The sequence below is a fragment of the Crocuta crocuta genome, unplaced genomic scaffold (genome assembly GCF_008692635.1).
Source record: "Crocuta crocuta isolate KB4526 unplaced genomic scaffold, BGI_CrCroc_1.0 scaffold310, whole genome shotgun sequence".
NCBI classification, from domain to species: domain Eukaryota; kingdom Metazoa; phylum Chordata; class Mammalia; order Carnivora; family Hyaenidae; genus Crocuta; species Crocuta crocuta.
Window position 1 is genome coordinate 1,572,109 of NW_027532609.1, and position 14,598 is coordinate 1,586,706.

A 14,598-nucleotide genomic window follows, 5' to 3' on the forward strand; every position below is an offset into this window, starting at 1 on the left:
ATCTTTCTGAGTTAAGTTGAGAAGGTATCAGCCCCATTTTACATATGAAAGTATTGAAAGCAGATAATTGTATAATCCCTCTACTTGGTAGTGTAGTGGATTTCTGTTCTTGACAAGTAATTTGCACTAATACAAGGAAGTGGATGTACCCAATGCAGAAAGAAGAGCAAAATAAATCATTCTATACATTCTTACTCCCTGGGACCTAGTCCTGCCTTACTGGACAAATGAGTCTTGCAACAGCAGTAGGTAACTCTGGAAATACATATTTTTGTCAGATTTTAGTAAATATGCTAACACCAAGAATCTTTGAGGTGATTTAATTAGTCTTGGTACTCTTCAGTTAGAGTTACAGCTAAAATGGTTTTAAACCTGTTTTTCTTTTACCTGAAAACAAAGGAAACAAAATCACTAGAGCTTATGATAAACCAGGAAGATAACATCCATCCACTTGGTCTGGATTGCCTGGGTAGAGTGAGAGCCTGGAGGCTCCGTGTATGAAGGGCAAGGCCTTATCATATTGGATAGGTTACTTAAAGGAAAAATGTTCCTAGGAAACTGGACTTCTAGAGTGTTGTATATGTCAAATTTGAATTGGGTGGCCATTTGATTTACTGAAATCCTGAGCATTGTGAAGATTTAGGATTTAAAAGCAAAATATAGAGGGGCACTTGGGTGGCTCAGTCAGTTAAACGTCTGACTTCAGCTCAGGTCATGATCTCGAGGTTTGTGAGTTTGAGCCCTGCGTCAGATTCTATGCTGAAGCTCAGAACCTGGAGCCTGCTTCGGATTCTGTGTCTCCCACTCTTTCTCTTTCTCTCTCTCTCTTTCTTTAAAAAATCAATAAACATTAAAATTTTTTAATTAAAAAAATAAAAGCAAAATATAGAAATACAATTCTGAGTTTTAAATATTCTCCTTTTCATTTTAAACTGTTCTATTAAGTTTCATGCATTTGTGTCTTACTTGTTTTGTGAGGACAACTGAATTTCATTTTACAGTTCGCAGTAGTGAAGACAATATATTACTGCTGAGCCCCCCTGCAACTAAAGTGTTTTTGGTTTCTTGTCTTCAACTTTTGGCTGAAGAAAAATTCCCTACTGCCCAGAGCTCTCTATTCTCCTTTTAGGAATTCTTCCTAGGAAGAGAATTTTTTGTAAGTGAGTTGATTAAAATGAAGAATGCTTTCTTTGATGGAGTCTCTTTCCTTTTATTACACTATAGTTTCTATAAACAGTCTCCAGTTTTCCTTCTCAAAACGTGTCATTTTCTAGTATTCATTGGCTTTGAAAGGGTATAAGATTTGGGAGTTGTTGCTCGTAATAGAAAGGAACATTCTTTCCATCTCTTCTTCACAGCGTTGTTTCACAGCTGCAGGTTTCAGCTGAAGAGAACAGTGTAAAATATAAGAAAATAGAGGAGCACTGTTCCTTGAACCAATAAGGACCCTTACCCTAGAACTGTTAACCAGTACATTTTTGTTTGGGTCAAAATACTAGGGACCTTTGTTTCTTCTGCTTTCTCATATTTTGCTTTCCTCAGATTCCAGGCTTGAATCATTTTGTTTTAGAGCAAGAAAGGAATCCTGTCTACCTCCTTGATATGAAAGTGGATTCCAAACATGTGAGTACCCTGTGCTTAGTGTTCCTTCTCAGGCATTCACTCAGCTGGTATTTTCTGTTTCCTTCAGATCTCAGATGTGATTTGTGAATTTATTATGATAATTAGCAGTTATCTTAGCTCGTCACTCCATCTGTTCAAATCATCTGTATATCTTCCCTGTTTTTCTCATATATTTAAATGAATAAATTTCTTTATACACATCAGCTACAAAGAATCACCAAGAAGTAAGTGAAAAAATATACATATGTATCTTCACGATATAAGAACATTAACTTTTGGTACTTTGTGTACTTAATTGCTTTGGTTTTACAAATGTAAATTAGAGTATAACATTGCATTGCATTGAAAATACTTTTTTGTATACCATGTGGCCTCCCAGAGGGAGTATGCCCTTTATGGCATTCCCCTTCACACCTACCTCCCACTCCTCCACCCCATACTTCATACACACCCACTTTTACTGTTTCATAGTACCCTGGTGTCCCAGGAAATTGTTTGGCAAAGTACTCTACACAGAGGAAGTAATGCTAAGTTTTATTGGGTTACTTTAACTCTTAGTTCTGGTGCTGGGCCAGAAGTTGCCTTACTTGGGCAGTTATCTTCTTGTTTACTAATATAAAAGCAGTGCTTAGATAGTCTGTGTAGGAAGGGCCACTTGGGACCCACAGTCACCATGAAAAAACCAGATAGGTGGACTGTGAACTCAAAAAACAACCCCTTCTTGTATAATGACAAATGTTGCTCTGGAAGAGGTGTTTATTTTCCCTATGTTATTACTGTGCTTTACACCTATGATGCAAAACACTGTTTCTAGATGTTGGGCTTTCTTTCTTCTCACAACACATTTTGTGTCCTAATGACAATAATTCTCCATCAAGGTTCCATTGAAGGGAAGCAGTTCATGTATAGGAATCAAACTCTCTAGAAGGAAATCTAAACAGTGCTCAGTTTCTTTTGATGATCTAATACTTCCATATTTTTAAAAGAAAATATCTGACTCAAAACTTTGCAAAACTTTCACTTCCAAAAATCATAAACAAAGAGGAAAGATTTATGTTTGTTTCTAATTCTGGCCTCTTCTTCCCACTTCTCATTGGTTTGAAAACAGTATCTCTAGACCAAGGATAATAAGACTATAAAATCCTATAAAGCAACTCTACGTACCACTTGACACCAAGCACAGTCTTAGTCACGCAATAAAGGTGCTCAACAAATGTTTGTTGTTGAAAAATAAACCCTACAAACATTTGCATTAAATGAAGCTGGATTATTCCTTTTGTGACCCCAAAAAACACTATACAATATTTAAGTTTACAAAAACTATAAGTAGTATATTGTCAGTATAGCCCACCCTTTATCACTAAACAAGTTATGAGTTTGCAGTTGAAATATATGCAGGCCACAGTGTACAGATTTTATTCCTAATTTCTTTTCAGTTATTTTGAACTGAGAAATTTGTTCTACCTTCAAAAATATATCAAGAATCTAACCACTTCTCACCACCTCCACTACTACCACTGTTATCCAAACCATCATCTTTCAGCTGGTTTATTGCAGTAGATTTCCAAATGAACTCCTAACTTCCACCCTTGACCCTCCCCACTCTTCATTCTGTTCTCAAAACAGCAGCCAGAGTGATCCTATAAAAATGTTAGTGGCTTCTCTGACTGAAAAGCCAAAGTCCTTACCATGACTTACAAATCCCTCTGGGTTCTGATCCCCAGTCACCTCTCAGATCTCATCTACTATTTTTGCCCCTGTGTCAATCCACCACATTTGCCTCTTTCACTCACATTCCGTATACCCCTTTGTACTAGTTGTTCCCCCTGCCTGGACCACTCTGTGCTTACATACATGCATAGCTCTCTGCTTCCTCTCCTTCGGGTCTCAGTGAACTCTTTCCTGGCCTCTGTTTAAAATTCCAAGCACCCTTTTCCCTTGAACTCTTCCTGGCCTCTCCACTGGCTGTTTTTTTTTTCTTAGTACTTATCACTATGTGACATTATTCATTTTACTTTTTTTTAATCTTGTTTTTTGTCTGTCGGTTCCAGTATACTGAGAGCTATGTGACCGCAGGGATCTTTGCCTGTTTTGATCTGCATTGTATCCCCAGTGCATAGAAAGTATTTAGAATGTTAGATGTTCAATAAATATTTGTTGATGAATGAATCCATCTCCTTATTGTTTAATTCCTATACCACCCTATACATTTTTAAAAATTAATAATATTTATAGTTATAGGAGCCTAGACTCTAGATTTTAGAAATAGAAAGCCTTATTTTCTGCCCACCCCCGCCTAACCCCCAGCCAGACATACACCTCCTCACGCCCTTCTCTTGAAGTAACCCTAAGCCTTATATGTATACTCTAATTATCTCCCCCATACTTCCCCAAAAGTAAGTACTTAATTATCTTTTTCCCCTCTCATCTCCCGTATCAAAACCTACAGTGAAAGAGTTCTTAACTGAATTACACTTAACTGAATCCCAGTTAACTGCCTGATGGGATTAGCCAGTGTTCTTATTCGCTCTGTAAAACATATTGATTAATGCCTACAGCCTACTGACTGCTCTTAGCGTAATGTTCACAGCTGGTGGACTTTTCTCTCTTTGTGCTTTCACCTACTCCAGTTAAATTGCATGCATATCAAAATCAGTTTTATTTATTCCTAAACATGTTTATAGCAGGACTATTTAAATGTGTGTATACATATATGTACACACATATATAATTATATAATTATAATATATTAAATATAGAATATTTGATCATTTTTAATTAATAAACTTTATATTTTATAGCAGTTTTAGGTTTGCAAGAAAATCAACTAGAAAGTACTAAGAATTCCCATATATTCCCTGTCCTCACATATGCCACAACCTCCTCCACTGTCAGCATCCCCAACCAGAGTTGTACATTTGTTACAGTCAGTGAGGTAACATTGACATAATCATCACTCAAAGCCTCAGTTCACATTAGGATTCACCCTTGGCGTTGCACCTTCTATGGGATTTAACAAACATATCATGTGTATCCAGCATTGTAGTATTGTATAAAATAGTTCACTGCACTAAAATTCTTTTGTGTTCTGCCTATTCACCCCTGCCTCCCCTCTAATCCTTGACAGTCACTCATCTTTTTACTGTCTGCATAGTTTTGCCTTATCTGGATGTCATATCGTTGGAATCATAGAGTATATAGCCTTTTCAGAATGACTTTCACATAGTAATATGCATTTAAGTTTACTCCATATCTTTTCATGGCTTGATAATTCATTTGTTTTTTTGCACCAAATAATAGTCCATTATCTGGATGTGCCACAGTTTATCGACTTGCGTCCTGAAAGACCTCACGGTTGCGTCCAAATTTTGGTGTTATGAATAAAACTACCATAAACATTCATGTGCAGGTTTTTAGTGGACGTAAATACTAAATACTTGTTATTTGGGGTAAATACCAATGAATACAGTTGCTGGTAAGAAGGTTTGGGAGCACCTGGGTACCTCAGTTAGGTGGCTGACTCTTGATTTCAGCTCAGGCCATGATCTCACAGTTCGTAGGATTGAGCCCCATATCAGGCTCTGAGCTGGGCATGGAGCCTGTGTAAGAATCTCTCTATCCCTCTCCCTGTACCCCTTCCCCTCCCATGCTCCCTTTCTCTCTCTCTCTCTCTCTCTCTCTCTCAAAAGAAAATAAAAAGAAAATATGAAACACCAAATGATCTTACATGGTAGCTGTCCCATTTTGTGTTCATTCCCACCAGCAACAAATAGAGTTGTTCTAAATCCACATCAGCATTTGGTGTTGTCACTGTTTGGGATTTTTTTTTTAATTTTTTAAAATATATTTTTAATGTTTATTTTTTGAGAGAGAGAGAATGTGAACAGGGGAGGGGCAGCACAAAATCTGAAGCTGTCAGCACAGAACCCAATGCTGGGCTCGAACTCACAAACTGCAAGATCATGACCTGAGCTGAAGTCAGTTGCTTAACCAACTAGGTTATCCAGGTACCCCTGTGTTGGATTTTTAATAGCCATTGTGATCATCTTACTAGCTATATAGTGGTATCTCGTTTTAATTTTCAGTTTCTTAATGACATGTGATATTGAATATCTTTTCATATGCATACTTGCCATCTGTATATCTTCTTTGTTGAGGAGGCTGTTCAAGTCTTTTGCCCACTTTTAAAATGAATTGTTTATTTCTTACTGTTAAGATTTACGAGCTCTTTGTGTATTTTTGGTAAAAATTTTTTATCAGATGTGTCTTCTGCAGATACTTTCTCCAGATCTGTGACTTGTCTCCTCATTCTTTTGACATTGTCTTTTTCAGAGGAACAGTTTTTCATTATAATGAAGTCCAGCTTACAACTTCTTTCTTTCATGGATCACGCCTTTGTTGTTTTGTCTAAAAAGTCATCGTCGCCATACCCATGATCATCTAGATTTTCTCTGATGTTATCCTGTAGGAATTTTGTAGTTCTATGCTTTACATTTAGATTTCTGATCCATTTTGAGTTAATTTTTGTGAAGAGTATAAGGTCTGTGTCTGGATTCTTTCTTTTTTTCTTTTTTTGCATGTGAAGGTCTGGTTTTTCCAGCACCATTTTTTTTAATGTTTATTTATTTTTGAGAGAGAGGTAGAAAGACAGAATGAGAGCAGGGGAGGGGCAGAGAAGGATACAGAATCCAAAGCAGGCTCCAGCCTCTGAACTGTCAGCATGAACCCAATGTGGAGCTCAAACCCACAAACCGCGAGATCATGACCTGACCCAAAGCTGGACACTTAACCGACTGAGCCACCCAGGAACCAAACCCCTCAAGCACCATTTGTTAAGAGACAGTCTGTTTTACTGTATTGCCTTTGCTCCTTTGTCAGAGATGCGTTGACTGTTTTTATATGAGTTTATTTCTGGGCTCTCTATTCTATTTCACTGATCTATTTGTCTTATCTTTTACCACTACCATACAATCTTGATTATTGTAACTTAATAGGAAATTCTGAAGTTAGGTAATGTTGGTCTCCCACCTTTGTTCGTCTCCTTCAGTATTGAGTTGGCTATTTTGGGTCTTGTGCCTCTCCATATAAACTTAGAATCATTTTTTTTTATCCACAAAATAACTTACTGGGATTTTTATTGAAATTGAGTTGAACCTATAGATCAAGCTGGAAAGAACTGGCATCTTGACAATATTGAGTTTTCCTGTTTATTAACATAGAATATTTCTCCACTTATTTATTACTTCTTTGATATCTGTTATTGGAGTCTTATAGTTTTTCTCATATAGGTCTTATAGATATTACCTAAGTATTTCATTTTGGGGAATGCTTATATAAATGGTAATGTGTTTTTAATTTCAAATCCTACTTGTTAATTGCTGATACATAGGTAAGCATTTAACTTTTATATATTAAACTTGTATCTTGCAGCCTTGCTATACTTGCTTATTAGTTTCAGGAGTTTATCTATATACCTCTTATTTGCTTTTCATGACTTATTGCATTAGCTAGGACTTCCACTCTAATGTTGGAAAGCTTTTGGGGTAGAGGGTGGACATTTACCTTGTCCTTGATCTTGGAGGAGAAGCTTTATGTTTCTCACCATGAAGTATGGTATAAACTGTAAGGTTTTTTGTAGGTATTCTTTATCAAGTTGAAGAAATTCTCTTCTGTTCTAGTTTGCTGAGAATTTGTATCACAAATAGCTGTTAGATTTTATCAAATGCTTTTTCTGTACCTGATCATGTGATTCTTCTTTATCCTATGGATATAATGGATTACATTAATTAATTTTTTAATGTTGAACCTGCATTACATATCTATGATGAATCTTGCTTGGTCATGATGTATAATTCTTTTTATACATTGTTTGATTCACTTTGCTAATATTCTGTTGAGGATTTTTATATCTGTGTTCATGAAAACTATTGGTCTATAGTTTTCTTTTCTTTTTTTTTTTTTTTATGTTTATTTACTTTTTGAGAGACAGAGACTGAGCATGAACCAAGGAGGGGCAGAGAGAGAGGGAGACACAGAATCCAAAGCAAGCTACAAGCTCTGAGCTATCAGCACAGACCCCAACACAGGGCTCGAACTCAGGTCACGAGATCATGACCTGAGCCAAAGTCAGATGCTTAACCGACTGAGCCACCCAGATGCTCCTGTCTATAGTTTTCTGTATGCAATGCCTTTGTTTGGATATTAGGGTGATGCTGGCCACATAGAATGAATTAGGAAGTATTCTTTCTACTTCTGTTCTCTGAAAGAGATGGTCAAAGATTGGTAATTTCTTCCTTAAATGTTTGGTAGAATTCACCAATGAACCCATCTGTGTCTGCTTTCTGTTTTGGAAATTTATTAAGTGTTGATTCAATTTATTCAATAGATATAGGCCTATTCAGATTATCTGTTTCTTTGTGAGTTTTGGCAGATTGTATTTTTCAATGAATTGGTCCATTTCATCTTTGTGCCTATAAAGTTTTCCATAATATTCCTTTACTCTCCTTTTAATGTCCATGATATCTGTAGTAGTGTCCCCTCTTTCATTTCTGACATTAGTAATTTCTGTCTTCCCTCTTTTATTCTTAGTTAGCCTGGCCAGAGGCTTACTGATGCTATTGACCTTTTAAAGAACTACCTTTTGGTTTTGATGATTTTTCTTGATTGATTTCCTGTTTTCAATTTTACTGATCTCTTTTTTTTAACATTTTAAAGTTTATTTATTTATTTTGAGAGAAAAAGAGAAAAAGCAAGAGAGGTGAAGAGAGAGTAGGAGAGAGAGAATCCCAAGCAAGCTTCATGCTGTCAGCACAGAGCCTAATGTGGGGCTTGATCCCATGAACCTTGAGATCATGACTTGAGCCTAGATCAAAAGTTGGACACTCAACTAACTGAACCACCCAGGCACCCCTAAATTTTACTGATTTATACTCTGATTTTTATTATATCTTATCTTCTTTTTTTTTTTTTAATTTTTTTTAATGTTTTATTTATTTCTAGGAGAGAGAGGACAGCATGAGCAGGGAAGGGTCAGAGAGAGAGGGAATCACAGACTCTGAAACAGGCTCCAGGCTCTGAGCTGGCAGTCAGCACAGAGCCTGACGTGGGGCTCGAACCCACGAATCGCGAGATCATGACCCAAGCGAAAGTCGGACACTTAACTGACTAAGCCACCCAGACGCCCCTATTATATCTTATCTTCTGCTTACTTTGGATTTAATATGCTCTTCTTTTTCCAGGTTCCTAAAGTGGAAGTTTAGATTATGGATTTTAGATCTTCTTTTCTAACATATGCATTCAGTGCTATAAATTTACTTCTAAGCACTGTTTTTACTGTATCCCACAAATTTTCATAAGCTATATTTTCTTATTTTTTAATGTTTATGTATTTATTGTGAGTGAGAGTTTGGGGGCGTGGGGAGAGAGAGAGAGAGAGAGAGGAGAGAGAAAGAGGGAGAGAATCTCAAGCAGGCTCCATGCTGTCAGCACAGAGCCTGACGCAGGGCTCATTTCCACAAATTGTGAGATTATCACCTGAGCTGAAAGCAATACTTGGGACATTCAACTGACTGAACCACCCAGGCACCCCCATAAGTTGTATTTTCATTTTCTTTTAGATGAAAATATTTTTAAATTTCTCTTGGTTTCTTCTTTGACTCGTGTTATTTATAAGTATGTTGTTAATTTCCAAGTATTTTAGGATTTTTCCAAACTTCTTTTTATTACTGATTTCTAGGTTAATTTCATTGTGGTCTGAAAGTAAACATTATATGGTTTCTTTCTATTCTTTTAAATTTAAGGTATTTTTTTAATTTTTTTATTTATTTCTGAAAGAGAAAGAGAGACAGTGTGAGCAGGGAAGGATCAGAGAGAGATGGAGACACAGAATCCGAAGCAGGCTCCAGGCTCTAAGCTAGCTGTCAGCACAGAGCGCAACGTGGAGCTCAAACCCACAAATCGTGAGATCATGACCTGAGCCGAAGTCAGATGCTTAACCAACTGAGCCACCCAGGCGCCCCTAAGATATGTTTTATGGCCCAGAATCTGGTGTATCTTAGTAAATGTGCCATGTAAGCTAGAGAAAAATATGTAATCTGTTTTTGTTAGATGAAGTAGTCCTATAGATATCAATTATATCCAGTTGATAGATGGTGCCGTTGAGTTAAACATTGTTCTTAATGATTTTCTATCTTCTCAAATGTCTATTTCTGTTAGAGGGGTGTTAAAGTCTCTGGCTATAATTGTGGATTCATCTGTTTCTCCTTGTACTTTTATTAGTTTTTGCCTCACATGTTTTGACCCTCTATAGTTAGACATATAAATATTAAAGATTATTATGTCTTCTTTGATTATTGTCCCCTGGCATTATGTAATGTCCCTCTTTCTCCCTGATCACTTTCTTTGCTCTGAAGTCTGCTGTATCTGAAATTAATATAGCTACTCTGTCTTTCTTTTAATTGGTATTATATCATTTCCCATTCCTTCTTCTCTGATCCTTTCTTCTCTTGCTCTCTATCACAGTTTGCTGGCTTTCTTTAGTGGTACATTTTAATTTTTCTCTTTATTCTTTGTGTATCTATTTCTGGTTTTTGATTTATGGTATCACATCTTCTGCATATAGCAGTCTATATTAAGTTGATGGTCACTTAAGTTTGAACCCAACCTTTCTCTCCCTCATGTTTTAGGTACATGATAACATATTTTACATTATTTTCTTTTGTGAATCCCTTGATTGACTTCTAAAGATATATTTATTTTTACTACTTTTCTATTTCCTACTTCTCTTACTCTTACTTATGGCCTTTCCTTTCCACTCAAAGATTCCCCTTTAACATTTGTTGTAGGGCAGGTTTAGTGGTCATGATTCTTTAGCTTTTGCTTGCCTAAGAAAGCTTTTATCTCTCCTACTATTGGGAATGATAACCTTGCTAATAGTATATTCTTGGCTACAGATTTTTTCCTTTTAATACTTTGAAATGTGTCATGCCATTCCCTTCTGGCCTGCAGAGTTTCTGCTGAAAAATCCACTTATAGCCTTATGGGATTTCCCTTGTGTATAACATTTCCCAGGAAAAGTCCTCTTTTCTCTTGCTGCTTTTAAATTTCTCTTTTAATCACTACTTTTTGACATTTTAGTTACTGTGTGTCTTGGTATAGACCTCCCTGAGTTGATTTTTGTTGGGAGAATCTCTCTGCCTCCTGGATCTGGATATCTGTTTCCTTACAGAAGTTTTCAGCTATTATTTCTTCAAATAAATTTTCTGCCTCCTTGTTTCTCTCTTCTCCTGGGACCCCTATAATGTGAATGTGGTTACCCTTGATAGTCGCTGAGTTCCCTGAGTCTCTTCTCATTTTGCATAATTTTTTTCTCTCACCTGCTCAGCTTGATTACTTTTCATTACTCTGTCTCCCAGATCATTAATTCATTCCTCTGCCTTTTCTAGCCTGCTGTTTATTCCATCTAGTTGTTTGTAATTTCATTTATTGTGTTCTTCATCTCTGATTTGTTTATTATCTCTTTTTTAAGGGTCTCACTGATGTTCTCCACTCTTTTCTCAAGTCTAGTGAGTATCTTAATGGTCATTACTTTAAATTCTCTTTCAGGACAGCCTAGGTGGCTCAGTCAGTTAAGCATCCGACTTCGGCTCAGCTCGTGATCTCACGGTTCGTGAGTTTGAGCCCGGCATCTGACTCTCTGCTATCAGCACAGAGCCCACTTTGGATCCTCTATCCTCCTCTCTCTCTGCACCTGTGTGCGCTCTCTCTCCCTCTCTCTCTCTCTTTCTCTCTCCTCTCAAAATTAAATAAATATTTTTAAAAAATAGAATGAATAGCGGTTTGTGCGGTTAGGTCAGTTGTAGTAGAAGTAATTGAGAAAGCTGAAATGATAGGAAATTGTGGTCAGACACATTTGAATTTGAGGTTGGTTAGCCAAATGACATGATTTTGAAAAGAGCTGAGAGTTTTACATAAGGGTTTCATGTGGACAAAGAAGGCAGAATGCCACCTCTCAACTCTGAGGTATGTTAGGGGAAAGAATGTTGTGCATCTCTATGAAAGAACTTAATGAAGTGGGATTAACATATGGAGTATAAGGAAAGGGTGCTTGAAAAGAGCCAGCCCCAGAAAATCTAGGTATAAATTGGGCTTTCAGCCCTGTCCAACACATTTGGAATAATGTAGTCTCATTGTTGAGATCATCCCTTTTGTTGGGAAGGATTACTAGGAAAATCTTAGTTGAGGAACTTTTTTTTTTTTAACATTTATTTATTTTTGAGAGACAGAACATGAGCAGGGGAGGGGCAGACAGGGGAGGAGACACAGAATTGGAAGTAGGCTCCAAGCTCTGAGCTGTCAGCACAAAGCCCAACGCGGGGCTCAAACCCACGAACTGTGAGATCATGACCTGAGCTGAAGTCAGAGGCTTAACCGACTGAGCCACCCAGGTACCCTATTGAGGAACATTTCTTAAGCCCCACGTGTATTGACCAAAGCAACGTTTTGAATATAGTTTGGCTCCCCATATTACTACAGGGAGAAAATGTGTTGACTGGCCAATAAATACCTAGTGTGCTTAAGATAATTATCATTACAATTTTTATAATTGTCATTAAAATATCTTAAATTGGCACTGTGTTTTATACATCCATTTTTTTCAGGGAGTGGTTAGTATTAGAGGGAATTTTTGGATTTCCACAGCTACAGACTGGACCCTGGGTTAAAGTATAAGCCCACACCATTTTTTGAGGCCTCCTGGTAGAAGCCTTCACTGGGTACAGAACCTGTCTGCCAAGACATCTGCATGATATGCTTACTTATGTAAACTGCATCGGAGAACCAGATTTGTATATTGCTTTGTCTTTGTTCATATTTTTCTTCTTGTCCCTTCCAGAGTAGCAGTCATTACATTTCTTAAATGCTTCACATAGAATTTCAAAGTTCAGTTTGACCTCTGTACTGAGACATTATCAGACACAGATGCTACACTGAGAGGCTTTTTGGCAATCAATGGCTTAGTAACCGTGATTCAGTTTGAATCACCCCCACATGGACCATATGAAAGCAGAATCTTGCCGGATCCCAGCCATATTTTTGGGAATCATTTTCTTTTCCAACTTATTGGACTAGTTTAGAGACTCTTGGATTTTCCTGGACTTTTTCCTCATTTCCTTCTTTTGTTGCTCTTGGCCCCTTAACCTTCCACCCACTTTATTACTCATTTCTTAGGGACCTGACTACTCAGTAACACTAGAGAAAATGTATCTGAAGCCATATGGGTTCAGCAAAACAAACTTAAGAAAAAGAGCAAGACATTTGTGTTTCTCAACTTCCTCTGTTTATATGATGTGTTTATATGTTGCTAAGGTTGTGTTGTCCAGCTGCCTCCCAGTACCTCAACAATGACTGAGGAGAACTGGGAAACATTCACAGAGGGTCATGTTGGCACAGTGAGTGAAAAGACTTCATTTGTCCCCCTGCCAGATAATATATCACCTTTGAGGTCCAGTAAGAGATGCCAGGAACTTCAAATGCTGAATCTTAACATTATTGAAAGGCCATTTACTTTTAGGGAGACTTTACTAAGAAGCCAGTTAAATGGGTCCTTCTAAGGTTTGGGAGTGAATATCCAACTATTTGAATGTTTGCTCTTGGTTTACAGTTAGACTGTATGGCATCTAATTGATTGGGGTTTTTGTTTTTGTTTTGTTTTTGTTTTGGTAAGATGAATATCAGTGTAAGGTGATGTTAGCAGCCCGTAAAGCCCAGACTCTAATCTGGTCTGTGGATAATGTGAATTAAAATCAAATTAAAATGTAAATATACCTATGTCAGGATTATTCTAGGAAACATCTAGAATGGAATGTTGCGGTATTTGTTAGAGCACTTTGTAAACCCCCTGTCTTGAAGGAATTGAGAATGGTTAGCAAAGCATCCTGGCACATGGAATAAACCCCTGCTTGAGTCCGAAATTTCTCTCTGCTTTCCATGCTCTACCCACTGCAATGGGTAATAGACATACAGAGATGCATTTTTTCACAGTAAGCCATTTATGAAGCCGTTCTATTAAATAAAAAATTTAGAAGTGAAAACAAGAAAATAAGAATAAGAAGTAAGCCGTCGGTGTTATCATTTTTGAAGTAAATTACTCTATTGGACATTTAGAATTTGGTGTCAGTGCCGTCTGCTTCTTCCTTGGGTTTCCACGTCAGTGGTATGAATCCTAGCTTGCTTGGGCTGCCCTGCTTTCTCCTTGATTGCAATTTCACTGGGTCTCCTTAGCAGCAACCCCTGAAATAACTGCTGAGGGAGCTCCTGAGTGAATTCGCATAACTTGCTTCTCAGTTCTCCCTGTTTGATTGAGGCACTCTTTTTCTTGAGTGGTTTGCAGTTCCCCTTAAGTGGCTACTGTTTGGGGTCACTGTTGAATGTTTTGTTTGAATATCACTTCCACCATGAATGGAAGGCTGCTGCTCTTGGCTAAATGGGGTGAAGCAGTTGGGAAGCCTTGAAAGAGAAAAATCTTTCTTTGTAGTGAGATGCTAAGTGAAATTACTCTCTTTGTCACTTTGTCCTCTTATCCTTTCAGTCTGATAACCTTCAAGTTCTTGTGATTTATTTTGTTTTCTTCAATTAAGCTTAGCTGTTTCCTGTACCCAGGTACAGGCTATTTCCGTTGGTCATCATGGTGATGTGGAGCATATTTCTGACCTGGAAGTGAGGTTTCTTTACCTCTGCACCACATCAGTATGCCTTCCAGCCTCTACTTCCTTTGCATTATTTACTTTTGGAGGGCTCAGTTTGTTACCATTTAATCTAAGGATGATTCATCTGGGACTGAGACCTGGTAATGCTGTAACAACAATACCTTGCTTTATATAATAATACTCAAAGCACTTAGCATCTTAGCCTTTCTCTGTTTATGAAGCTCTTTCAGTTTAATCCTTCACAATAACCCTGTGGATCAAGTCAGCAATT

General features: G+C 37.4%; 1 protein-coding gene across 4 annotated transcripts in view; it reads left to right on the forward strand.

Moving 5' to 3' along the window:
- The window catches only part of HMG20A (high mobility group 20A), a 72,893-nt gene that overhangs the window by 28,980 nt on the left and 29,315 nt on the right, over positions 1-14,598 (forward strand). For 2 of the 4 annotated variants that reach the window (XM_077780465.1, XM_077780467.1), the window contains one exon: positions 1,543-1,623. The exons of the other annotated variants lie outside the window; for them this stretch is intronic. The gene's annotated coding sequence lies outside the window, so the exon portion shown is untranslated. The remainder of the gene's footprint in view (positions 1-1,542; positions 1,624-14,598) is intronic. 4 annotated transcript variants of the gene reach the window in all.